Source organism: Hippocampus bargibanti, linkage group LG06 (assembly GCF_051943395.1).
Source record: "Hippocampus bargibanti isolate YZ-2025 linkage group LG06, ASM5194339v1, whole genome shotgun sequence".
Lineage (NCBI taxonomy): Eukaryota > Metazoa > Chordata > Actinopteri > Syngnathiformes > Syngnathidae > Hippocampus > Hippocampus bargibanti.
Genome location: NC_142739.1, coordinates 19490118 through 19503167, shown reverse-complemented (window position 1 = coordinate 19503167; position 13050 = coordinate 19490118). Strand labels below are relative to the sequence as shown.

Genomic DNA, 13050 nt, shown 5'->3' with positions numbered 1-13050 from the left:
CAGCTGCTTTTATACCATTTTCAAGCGTGTGATATGCGTCAGGGTGAGACGCACATCAAGGAGATCAAGGAATTGAAAGACATTAAAGCTGCGGTGCGCACCGGTGACGCCACAACCATTTTCACCAAACACAAAAGTGCAAAGATGAGAGATATTGTACAAAAATGACACTGTTTCCAAGGAAACTTCATGGTGGGCACATGCAGAGGAGAATGCAAATGTGCACCAAATTCATATCGAATTGCATTTTATGTTCACCAATCAGAATCAGTGTTAAATTGCCATTCAAGAGTACAATAGTATCTTGACGTCTGTGTAAGCTCTCAGTCGTACAGGAGTGGTCCATCGATGAGAAGGTTTCTTCAGCCGTCATCTGTACAAAAGTGAAGGTTTCGCCTCCTATCCAAGAGGCTTCGTCAGCGAACTAAAGTCTGACTGGTCGTATCGGCCCCATTTATATATCCCTAATGTCCAGACATGGTGGCGCCGGACACAGCTATGATAGGTCCCTACTCTCAGGTTGGGGGGGGGGGGGGGGGGGGGGGGGGCAGGGGACCCCTCCCTGTGGCCCCACTGATTGTTCCTACAGTCCTGACTAACGACTGGCCTATTACCCCCTAATAATGGCCTAATAATAATACATTGAAGATTTTAAGATTTAACCTCATTGTCGTCACGACAATGAGGTTAACATCTTAGCGAAAGAACATAGATGGTTTGAAAGGGGGGTAAAAGAAGCGATTCTTATAAAACAACAAAATCCATCATTAAACCGGTCTGGTGGGGTGAGGTTCAATTTGGATCGTTCATACAATAGCCTGCTTAGGCAAAACAGGTTAGGCAACTTTCGCAATGCTGATGAGGGTCGTTATGCTGATGAGGTGATACCGGGGGGAGTGGGGGTAATAGGCCAGTCGTTAGTCAGGAATGTAGGAACAATCAGTGGGACCACAGGGAGGGGTCCCCTGCCCCCCCCCCAACCTGAGAGTAGGGACCTATCATAGCTGTGTCCGGCGCCACCATGTCTGGACATTAGGGATATATAAATGGGGCCGATACGACCAGTCAGACTTTAGTTCGCTGACGAAGCCTCTTGGATAGGAGGCGAAACGTCCGAAACCTTCACTTTTGTACAGATGACGGCTGAAGAAACCTTCTCATCAATAGTATCTTGAGGCGTTACTAACACTAATGACTTTATTTAGATAAGAATACACATTAAAAAATGGGTCTAATGAATGTGTAATTTTATTTTCAATTTTCATTAGCTAAATGTCACAATATCGTTGATATTGAAAAATGCAACACCCATCTTGCAAGTTTATGCGATATCACTCAGTTTTACTTTCAAATTATTGTTATAATAATAATAATAATAATACATTGAATTTATAAGCGGCTTTCAAAACTCTCAAGGACACTTTACAGTCACAGGATATGTTTTTCTTTGGGTGAGCAGCGGCTACCACACGCGATAATGTGTAAGATCTTAGGGTTTCATTTTAATATCTATGTTTTAGTACAATTAAATAAAAATGATGGTTGAAAATGTATATAATTTTAAGACTACATCTTTTAAGAATCGAAGTTTTAAACGGGATTTTTGTTTTTTTATGTGTGTATCGTTAATTATGTTTACGGGCATAATTCACACTCCATGCCAGTAGATGGTGGTGATGCACTTAAAGGGTTCTTGATAAACCGTCTTATAACTACAAGAAGAATCGCAACAAGACTACTAGGTTTTTCTGTTGTTAGCACAGCCAGCGATGTCCACTGTTTAGATGGGGGCGAAATAAACTCAAATAAAGTCACCCAACGTAACATGAGATAAGACAGGTGTTCTCGGGCGGCCACTTCTTTTCATCGGACGCCCAACACAACTGATCTAAATTTGTGAACGGGAATGTAAGTACTCTCTCTCTCTCTGAGCGTTAGCAGGGTAAATTAAAACATCAATCTACAGGTGGTATTGGATTCGTGCATTTTGCTGGACTGGTACGAGGTGTTCTTTTCTTACTACCATCCATACGAAATATATTGCAGCCAGGTCATTTACTTCTTGAAATAACTAAATTGCTTGACTTTTTAAAGGTGGGAGTAACGCGATAAATCATTACGATTTATGATTACTATTATTTCATCAGAATCAGAATCAGAATCAGAATACCTTTATTCGTCCCGCAATGGGGAAATTTGCAGTCCACAGCAGCAATTGAAGAGGGATGGGGTTGGGGTGGGAGTGAAAGGATAGAAAACAAGATATTCTAAGCATAACAAAATAAAAATGTCAACTGTATACTGTGCAAATGTAGATGTGCAACAACCGTTCTATAAACAAGACTGTACATAGTGCAGAATCAAGAAATGCATTTAGATATATTGCAACAACCCATATTTACAGGTGTCCAGTTTTTTTTTTTTTTGTTTTTTTTTCACATGTGATCATTGGGAATTGTGAAGCCTGACAGCAGTCGGTAGGAACGAGCGGCGGTACCTCTCCTTCTTGCAGCGCGGGTGTAATAGTCTCTGGCTAAAGGAGCTACCCAGAGCTGTCAGGATGGGCAGGAGGGGGTGGGAGGGGCTGTCCGTCATAGCTTTTAGTTTAGCTAGCGTCCGTCTGTTGCCCACCTCCTCTAGAGAGTCCAGCGAGCAGCCCACGACAGAACTGGCCCGCTTGACAAAGCGCTCCAGTCTTTTTCTGTCCCGGGTGGTGATGCTGCCTGACCAGCAGACAATGCCATAGTGGATGGCTGATGCCACCACAGAGTCATAGAAAGTCTTTAGGAGTGACCCCTGAACTCCAAAAGACCTCAGTTTCCTGAGGAGGAAGAGGCGACTCTGTCCCTTTTTGATTAGGGCATCCGTGTTTGTTGTCCAGTCCAGTTTATTGTTTAGAGTAACACCCAGGTACTTGTAGGAGGTCACCCTCTCAATGTCCGAACCCTGGATGTTCAATGGTGCAGGTGACGATTGTTTCCTGCAGAAATCCACCACCAGCTCCTTGGTTTTGCCGGTGTTGATCTGGAGGTGATTCTGCTGGCACCAGTCCACAAAGTCCTTTGTCAGTCCCCTGTACTCCCTATCGTCTCCCTCTGTAATGAGGCCGACAATAGCTGAGTCGTCAGAGAACTTCTGAAGGTGGCAGGTTGGGGTGTTGTAGTTGAAGTCCGAGGTGTAGAGGGTGAAGAGGAATGGAGCCAGGACTGTTCCCTGCGGCGCTCCGGTGCTGCAGAGAAGCCTGTCCGACTCACAGTTCTTTACCCTCACGTACTGTGGCCTGTTTGTGAGGTAGTCTGTAATCCAGGATGTGAGGTGATGGTCGACTCCGGCATGCTGCAGTTTGTCCCCCAGTAGACTTGGCTGGATGGTGTTGAAGGCACTGGAGAAATCGAAGAATGTGATCCTCACCGTGCTCCCAGCATTCTCCAGGTGCAGCAACGCCGTATGGAGGAGGTAGATGATGGCATCCTCCACACCGATGCTGGGCTGGTAGGCAAACTGCAGCGGGTCCAGCGATGAGCTTGCCAGCGGTCGCAGGTGGGCGAGGACGAGTCTCTCCAGCGTCTTCATCAGGTGAGACGTCAGCGCCACCGGTCTGTAGCTGTTGAGCTCTTTGGGGTTGGCAATCTTGGGCACTGGGACCAGGCATGACGTTTTCCACAGCTGTGGAACTCTGCCCAGCTTCAGGCTCAGGTTGAACAAGTGCTGGACAATGTCACACAGCTGGTCGGAGCAGGTCTTGAGGAGTCGGGAACTGATGTCATCCGGACCTGCTGCCTTCCTCACCTGCATCCTCCTCAGTTGGTTCCTCACCTGCGCAGTTGTGACAGACAGGCAGGAACCAGGAGGCAGAGTGGCGGCTGAGGGTGTGGCAACGGTTGGGAGGGCAGATGTTGGTTGTGGAGAGCTGGTCGTGAGAGGGGGCAGGGAGGGTAAGGCCACAGTGAGAGTTGGTGCAGGTGCAGCTACAGGTGAAGTTGACGGTGGGCCGGGGGCGGCTGGCGTCTTGTCAAACCGATTGAAAAAGCGGTTGAGTTCATCTGCCCAGACCTTGTCTTTTTCGTTCAATGTCACTGGGCTTTTGTGGCCTGAGATGTTTTTCAGGCCCTTCCAGACACCAGCGACATTGCTGGCTTGCAGCTGCTCCTCCATTTTCATCCTGTAGGCCTTCTTCCCCTCTCTGATCTTCCTCCTCAGTTGGATCTGCACGGCCTTCAGTTCCTCTCTGTTGCCCGACACAAAAGCCCTTTTCTTCTCCTTCAGGAGGACTTTTATGTCGGGATTAATCCATGGTTTGTTGTTGGCAAAACACCGCACAGTCCTGGTGGGTACGGTGTTTTGTTCACAAAAGTTAATGTAGTCTGTGATGGTGTTGGTGAGTGAGTCAATGTCTTCCCCATGAATCTCAGTAAAGAGCTCCCACCTGGTTGAATCAAAACAGTCCCGCAGAGCTTCTTCAGCTTCTGTGGACCATCTTTTGATCGTGCGGGTCACAGCTGGTTGCCTCTGGACAAGGGGTTTGTACACAGGCTGGAGATAAACCATATTGTGGTCTGCTCTTCCGAGAGGGGGGAGGGGGGAGGGTTTGTATGCATCCTTGGCGTTTGAATAAAATAGGTCCAATATGTTATTGTCTCTGGTGGCACAAGTTACATACTGTGTGAATGTTGGGAGGGAGAATTTCAGGGAAATGTGATTGAAGTCCCCTGAGATGATAAACAAGGCGTTGGGGGACTGGGTTTGCAGCTTGTTTACAACAGATATGAGGGCATCGGAGGCAGCGCCGCCATTTGCCGTAGGGGGAATGTACGTCGTCACGGCTATGACGTGTGAGAATTCCCGTGGCAGGTAACGCGGCCGGAGGCTAACGGCTAGCAGCTCGATGTCCCGAGTGCAAAGTTTTTCCTTCACCGTGATGTGCCCAGGATTGCACCATTTGTCATTCACAAATACAGCAATCCCCCCTCCTTTCTGCTTACCGCTGCCTTCATTTCTGTCCGCTCGTACGAGTTGGAAGCCCTCCAACTCTGCGTGGGCGTCCGGAGTGATTGCCGAAAGCCATGTCTCCGTGACGAGTAGCAAGCTGGCTTCCCGGTACTCCCTCTGATGTCGCGTTAGCGCCGCCAGCTCGTCCATTTTATTTGGGAGCGATCTCACGTTCCCCATGATGACGGACGGGAGAACGTGTCGGTATTTCCTCGTTCTTTTGCGGCGATCTTTCCCGGCCCGACATCCTCGTTTCCTCCTCTTCAATTCATCGGGGATGTCTGGTGCGGCGGCCGCTAGTCCGCTATTAGCCCGCCACGCTAGTAGCTGGTCTCGACTGTAAACAATGGGATTCCGCGTGCGCGTGGATTCCCCGTTCACAGGAGCGATGAAAAAGTAAAAAATAGTATGGTAAGACGCTTGGGGGGGGCAGAGGACCCCTCCCTGTGGCCCCACTGATTGTTCCTACATTCCTGACTAACGACAGGCCTATTACCCCCACTCCCACCGGTATCACCTCATCAGCATAACGACCCACATCAGCATTACGAAAGTTGCCTCACCTGTTTTGCCTAAGCAGGCTATTGTATGAACGATTCAAATTGAACCTCACCCCACCAGACCGGTTTAACGAAGGATTTTGTTGTTTTATAAGAATCGCTTCTTTTACCCCCCTTTCAAACCATCTACGTTCTTTCGCTAAGATTTTAACCTCTTTGTCGTCAAATGAGTGGTTGCTAGCTTTTAGGTGCAAATGTACTGCCGATTGAGGTCCACTTATATTATCCCTGCGATGTTGATAAAGTCTTTTTTTGAGAATTTGTTGAGTCTCCCCAATGTACTGCTCTTTACAATTTTCATTCTTACAATATATGGAATCAACTACATTACTTTGTTTTTCATTTGGTAGCCTATCTTTTGGATGTACTAATTTTTGCCTTAACGTGTTTATCGGTTTGAAATAAGTCGGAATTTTATGTTGCCAAAGGACTCTTTGTAATTTTTCAGAAACTCCTGCAATGTACGGTACTGCTACTCCTCTCCTTTTTGTATCTTGAGAATTATTGGTTTCATTCCCTATTCTTTCTTTCTGACATTTGTTGAATGACCACTGAGGGTACCCACAGTTAGTGAGTGCTCTCTTGATATGTTCTGACTCCTTTTCTCTACCTTCAGTGCTACTTGGTATTAGTTTAGCCCTATGCTGGAGGGTTCTGATAACTCCTAGTTTGTGTTGTAAAGGGTGGTTGGACTACTGTTGGTCGAAGAAGGAGAGGAGGGAGGTGTGCCCGGAGGAAAAGAGAGAAATGGAACGCCAAGAGTATAGAACTAAGAGTAGGAACTTTCAATGTAGGAACAATGACAGGTAAAGGTAGAGAGCTGGTTGACATGATGCAGAGAAGGAAAGTAGACATAATGTGTGTCCAGGAGACCAGGTGGAAAGGGATCAAGGCTAGAAGCTTAGGGTCAGGGTTTAAGTTGTTCTATCATGGTGAAGACAGAAAGAGAAATGGAGTTGGGCTTATCTTACAAGAGGAGTTTGTTAGGAATGTCTTAGAAGTAAAAAGAGTATCAGATAGAATGATGAGTCTGAAGCTAGAAATTGAAGGCGTGATGTTCAATGTTGTTTGTGGCTATGCCCCACAAGTAGGATGTGAGCTGGCGGAGAAGGAGAAATTTTGGTTGGACTTTGATGAACTCATACAGAACATCCCGAGAAGTGAGAGGGTTGTAATTGGTGGAGACTTCAATGGACATGTTGGCGCAGGAAACAAAGATGATGAGGAGGTGATGGGCAGGTTTGGACTCCAGATGAGGAACGCTGAAGGACAGATGGTGGTTGACTTTGCTAAGAGAATGGAAATGGCTATTGTGAATACTTTCTTTCTGAAGAGACAGGAACATAGGGTGACCTATAAGAGTGGAGGCAGAAGTACACAGGTAGACTACATTTTGTGTCAACGGCGCAAGAGACAGGAACATAGGGTGACCTATAAGAGTGGAGGCAGAAGTACACAGGTAGACTACATTTTGTGTCAACGGCGCCATCCAAAGGAAATTAGTGACTGCGAAGTAGTGGTTGGTGAGAGTGTAGCCAGACAGCATAGGTTTGTGGTGTGTAGGATGACGCTGGCAGTGAGGAAGATGAAGAAACCAAAGGCTGAATTGAGGACAAAATGGCAGAAGTAGAAAAAAGAAGAGTGTTGCATGACATTTAGGAAGGAGGTAAGACAAGCACTGGGTGGGCAAGAGGTCCTTCCAGATGACTGGCAAACTACAGCTAACATAATCAGAGACACAGGTCGGAAAGTACTTGGTGTATCGAGTGGAAGAAAGGTAGATGAGGGGACTTGGTGGTGGAATGGGGAGGTGCAGGAGTGTATACAGAGAAAGAGGTTAGCAAAGAAGAAGTGGGACACTGAGCGGACGGACAAGAGTAGACAGCAGTACAAGGAGATGCAGCGCACGGTCAAAGTACAGGTGGCAAACGCCAAACAAGAGGCCTCTGATGACTTTGTATGCTCAGCTGGACAGCAAGGAAGGTGAAACTGATCTTTACAGGCTGGCGAGACAGAGAGACAATGATGGTAAGGACCTGCAGCAGGTTCGGGTAATTAAGAATAGAGATGGCAATGTATTAACAGGTGCCAGTAGTGTGATGGCAAGATGGAAAGAGTACTTTGAAGAATTGATGAATGAGGAAAATGAGAAGGAACAAAGAGTAGAAGATGTGACTGTTGTGGACCAAGACGTAGCAAGCATTAGCAACGATGAAATGAGGAGGGCGCTGAAGAGGATGAAGGGGGGAAAGGCACTTGGGCCTGATGATTTACCAATCGAGGTATGGAAGTGTCTTGGAGAGGTGGTGGTGGTGTTCCTGTCTTACTCAACCAGATCTTAGATGGCGAACGGATGCCTGAAGAATGGAGACGAAGGGTACTCGTGCCCATTTTTAAGAACAAAGGAGATGTGCAGAGTTGTACTAAGGAATAACGTCTGTGTAAGCTCTCAGTCGTACAGGAGTGGTCCATCGATGAGAAGGTTTCTTCAGCCGTCATCTGTACAAAAGTGAAGGTTTCGGACGTTTCGCCTCCTATCCAAGAGGCTTCGTCAGCGAACTAAAGTCTGACTGGTCGTATCGGCCCCATATATATATATCCCTAATGTCCAGACCTGGTGGCGCCGGACACAGCTATGATAGGTCCCTACTCTCAGGTTGGGGGGGGGCGCGGGACCCCCCCCCCCTGTGGCCCCACTGATTGTTCCTACATTCCTGACTAACGATTGGCCTATTACACCCACTCCCCCCGGTATCACCTCATCAGCATAACGACCCTCATCAGCATTGCGAAAGTTGCCTAACCTGTTTTGCCTGAGCAGGCTATTGTATGAACGATCCAAATTGAACCTCACACCACCAGACCGGTTTAATGAAGGATTTTGTTGTTTTATAAGAATCGCCTCTTTCACCCCCCTTTCAAACCATCTATGTTCTTTCGCTAAGATTTTAACCTCATTGTCGTCAAATGAGTGGTTGCTAGCTTTTAGGTGCAAATGTACTGCCGATTGAGGCCCACTAGTATTATCCCTGCGATGTTGATAAAGTCTTTTTTTGAGAATTTGTTGAGTCTCCCCAATGTACTGCTCTTTACAATTTTCATTCTTACAATGTATGGAATAAACTACATTACTTTGTTTTTCATTTGGTAGCCTATCTTTTGGATGCACTAATTTTTGCCTTAACGTGTTTATCGGTTTGAAATAAGTAGGAATTTTATGTTGCCAAAGGACTCTTTGTAATTTTTCAGAAACTCCTGCAATGTACGGTACTGCTACTCCTCTCCTTTTAGAATCTTGAGAATTATTGGTTTCGTTCGCTATTCTTTCTTTCTGACATTTGTTGAATGACCACTGAGGGTACCCACAGTTAGTGAGTGCTCTCCTGATATGTTTTGACTCCTTTTCTCTACCTTCAGTGCTAGTTGGTATTAGTTTAGCCCTATGCTGGAGGGTTCTGATAACTCCTAGTTTATGTTGTAAAGGGTGGTTAGAGTCAAAAAGTAAGTATTGGTCAGTGTGCGTAGCCTTCCTAAAGACTTCTGTTTTTAGCGCTCTGTCCTCTTTTATAATTACTTTACAATCCAAGAAGGCTAGTTGGTTCTCTTGAATGTCCTCACGAGTAAATTTAATGTTGAAGTCTACAGAGTTGAGATGATCTGTGAAGGATTGAATTTCTTGTTTCTTAATTATGACAAAAGTATCGTCCACATATCTAAACCAGTGTCTAGGTTTTGTCCCTGGGAAGGATGTGAGGGCCTGTTTCTCCATCTCTTCCATGTAAAGATTAGCCACTATGGGTGAAACTGGTGAGCCCATAGCACAACCATGGATTTGTTTATAAAATTTTTCCCGAAATTGAAAATACGTAGTATTAAGGCAGATTTCTAATAATTGGCAGATGTGATCCGGTTTCAGTTTGGTTCTTTCATGCAGAGAAACATCCGCCAGCAGCCTCGTCCTCACCACTGAGACTGCTGCTGGGGTTGGGACAGATGTAAAGAGAGAAGTCACATCGTATGATGCCAAAGTTTCCTCAGGTTCCAATATGAGGTCTTTGATCCTCTCTACAAACCCTGTGGTGTTCTCTACGTGGTATTCTGTGTTACCAACCAACGGAGCTAAAATAGTTTTTAAATATTTGGCTACATTGTATGTAGAGGAGTCAATGCTACAAACAATGGGTCGGAGGGGGAACCCTTCTTTATGTATTTTTGGCAGGCCATAGATACATGGCGTGGCCTCTCCCGGGTATAATCTAAAATACATCTGTTTATCTATATGTTTTCCTTTCTCTAGCTTTTGGAGACAGTCAATCATTTCTTTCTTGTATCTATTGGAAGGGTCCCTTTTTAGTTGCTCATACGTGTTAGAATCACTGATTAACCTATTTATTTTGTCTTCATAATCCAATGTGTTGAGCAGCACTGTGCATCTGCCCTTGTCTGCTGGCAAAATAGTAATATTTTTGTCTTTTTGTAGAGTAGTTAACGCCTTTCTCTCTTCTAATGTTATGTTGGACGGAGGAAGTTTGGCACTACTGAGAAGAGCTGATATTTTAATGCGTAGATCATCTGCCTCTGCATACGAAAGTTTGTTATTTTTAATAGCCGATTCAGTAGCTGTGATATAATCTATTGTAGGTATAGTTTTAGGAGTCACTGAGAAATTTAATTCAACCTGAGAGTAGGGACCTATCATAGCTGTGTCCGGCGCCACCAGGTCTGGACATTAGGGATATATATATGGGGCCGATACGACCAGTCAGACTTTAGTTCGCTGACGAAGCCTCTTGGATAGGAGGCGAAACGTCCGAAACCTTCACTTTTGTACAGATGAAGGCTGAAGAAACCTTCTCATCGACTAAGGAATAACGTTGATGAGCCATACAATGAAACTCTGGGAAAGAGTATATGAAGCTAGACTAAGAGCAGAAGTGAACATTTGTGAGCAGCAGTATGGCTTCATGCCAAAAAAAGAGTACGACAGATGCAGTGTTTGCTTTAAGAATGCTGATAGAGAAGTACAGAGAAGGTCAGAAGGAATTGCATTGTGTCTTTGTAGATCTGGAGAAAGCGTATGACAGGGTGCCCAGAGAAGAGCTGTGGCATTGCATGAGGAAGTCTGGAGTGACGGAACAGTATGTCAGAGTGGTGCAAGACACGTATCATGACTGTAAGACAGTTGTGAGGTGTGCTGTCGGTATGGCTGAGGAATTCAGCGAACTAAAGTCTGACTGGTCGTATCGGCCCCATATATATATCCCTAATGTCCAGACCTGGTGGCGCCGGACACAGCTATGATAGGTCCCTACTCTCAGGTTGGGGGGGGGCGCGGGACCCCCCCCCCCCCCCCCTGTGGCCCCACTGATTGTTCCTACATTCCTGACTAACGATTGGCCTATTACACCCACTCCCCCCGGTATCACCTCATCAGCATAACGACCCTCATCAGCATTGCGAAAGTTGCCTAACCTGTTTTGCCTGAGCAGGCTATTGTATGAACGATCCAAATTGAACCTCACACCACCAGACCGGTTTAATGAAGGATTTTGTTGTTTTATAAGAATCGCCTCTTTCACCCCCCTTTCAAACCATCTATGTTCTTTCGCTAAGATTTTAACCTCATTGTCGTCAAATGAGTGGTTGCTAGCTTTTAGGTGCAAATGTACTGCCGATTGAGGCCCACTAGTATTATCCCTGCGATGTTGATAAAGTCTTTTTTTGAGAATTTGTTGAGTCTCCCCAATGTACTGCTCTTTACAATTTTCATTCTTACAATGTATGGAATAAACTACATTACTTTGTTTTTCATTTGGTAGCCTATCTTTTGGATGCACTAATTTTTGCCTTAACGTGTTTATCGGTTTGAAATAAGTAGGAATTTTATGTTGCCAAAGGACTCTTTGTAATTTTTCAGAAACTCCTGCAATGTACGGTACTGCTACTCCTCTCCTTTTAGAATCTTGAGAATTATTGGTTTCGTTCGCTATTCTTTCTTTCTGACATTTGTTGAATGACCACTGAGGGTACCCACAGTTAGTGAGTGCTCTCCTGATATGTTTTGACTCCTTTTCTCTACCTTCAGTGCTAGTTGGTATTAGTTTAGCCCTATGCTGGAGGGTTCTGATAACTCCTAGTTTATGTTGTAAAGGGTGGTTAGAGTCAAAAAGTAAGTATTGGTCAGTGTGCGTAGCCTTCCTAAAGACTTCTGTTTTTAGCGCTCTGTCCTCTTTTATAATTACTTTACAATCCAAGAAGGCTAGTTGGTTCTCTTGAATGTCCTCACGAGTAAATTTAATGTTGAAGTCTACAGAGTTGAGATGATCTGTGAAGGATTGAATTTCTTGTTTCTTAATTATGACAAAAGTATCGTCCACATATCTAAACCAGTGTCTAGGTTTTGTCCCTGGGAAGGATGTGAGGGCCTGTTTCTCCATCTCTTCCATGTAAAGATTAGCCACTATGGGTGAAACTGGTGAGCCCATAGCACAACCATGGATTTGTTTATAAAATTTTTCCCGAAATTGAAAATACGTAGTATTAAGGCAGATTTCTAATAATTGGCAGATGTGATCCGGTTTCAGTTTGGTTCTTTCATGCAGAGAAACATCCGCCAGCAGCCTCGTCCTCACCACTGAGACTGCTGCTGGGGTTGGGACAGATGTAAAGAGAGAAGTCACATCGTATGATGCCAAAGTTTCCTCAGGTTCCAATATGAGGTCTTTGATCCTCTCTACAAACCCTGTGGTGTTCTCTACGTGGTATTCTGTGTTACCAACCAACGGAGCTAAAATAGTTTTTAAATATTTGGCTACATTGTATGTAGAGGAGTCAATGCTACAAACAATGGGTCGGAGGGGGAACCCTTCTTTATGTATTTTTGGCAGGCCATAGATACATGGCGTGGCCTCTCCCGGGTATAATCTAAAATACATCTGTTTATCTATATGTTTTCCTTTCTCTAGCTTTTGGAGACAGTCAATCATTTCTTTCTTGTATCTATTGGAAGGGTCCCTTTTTAGTTGCTCATACGTGTTAGAATCACTGATTAACCTATTTATTTTGTCTTCATAATCCAATGTGTTGAGCAGCACTGTGCATCTGCCCTTGTCTGCTGGCAAAATAGTAATATTTTTGTCTTTTTGTAGAGTAGTTAACGCCTTTCTCTCTTCTAATGTTATGTTGGACGGAGGAAGTTTGGCACTACTGAGAAGAGCTGATATTTTAATGCGTAGATCATCTGCCTCTGCATACGAAAGTTTGTTATTTTTAATAGCCGATTCAGTAGCTGTGATATAATCTATTGTAGGTATAGTTTTAGGAGTCACTGAGAAATTTAATTCAACCTGAGAGTAGGGACCTATCATAGCTGTGTCCGGCGCCACCAGGTCTGGACATTAGGGATATATATATGGGGCCGATACGACCAGTCAGACTTTAGTTCGCTGACGAAGCCTCTTGGATAGGAGGCGAAACGTCCGAAACCTTCACTTTTGTACAG

General features: G+C 45.0%; 1 protein-coding gene across 4 annotated transcripts in view; it reads left to right on the top strand.

Moving 5' to 3' along the window:
• The first annotated feature begins 1698 nt into the window (after positions 1 to 1698).
• The window catches only part of LOC148896688 (palmitoyltransferase ZDHHC3-like), a 49762-nt gene continuing 38410 nt past the window's right edge, over positions 1699 to 13050 (top strand). For 2 of the 4 annotated variants that reach the window (XM_088997845.1, XM_088997846.1), the window contains exon 1: positions 1699 to 1908. The gene's annotated coding sequence lies outside the window, so the exon portion shown is untranslated. The remainder of the gene's footprint in view (positions 1909 to 13050) is intronic. The other 2 variants (XM_088997848.1, XM_088997849.1) reach the window with 2 other exon arrangements.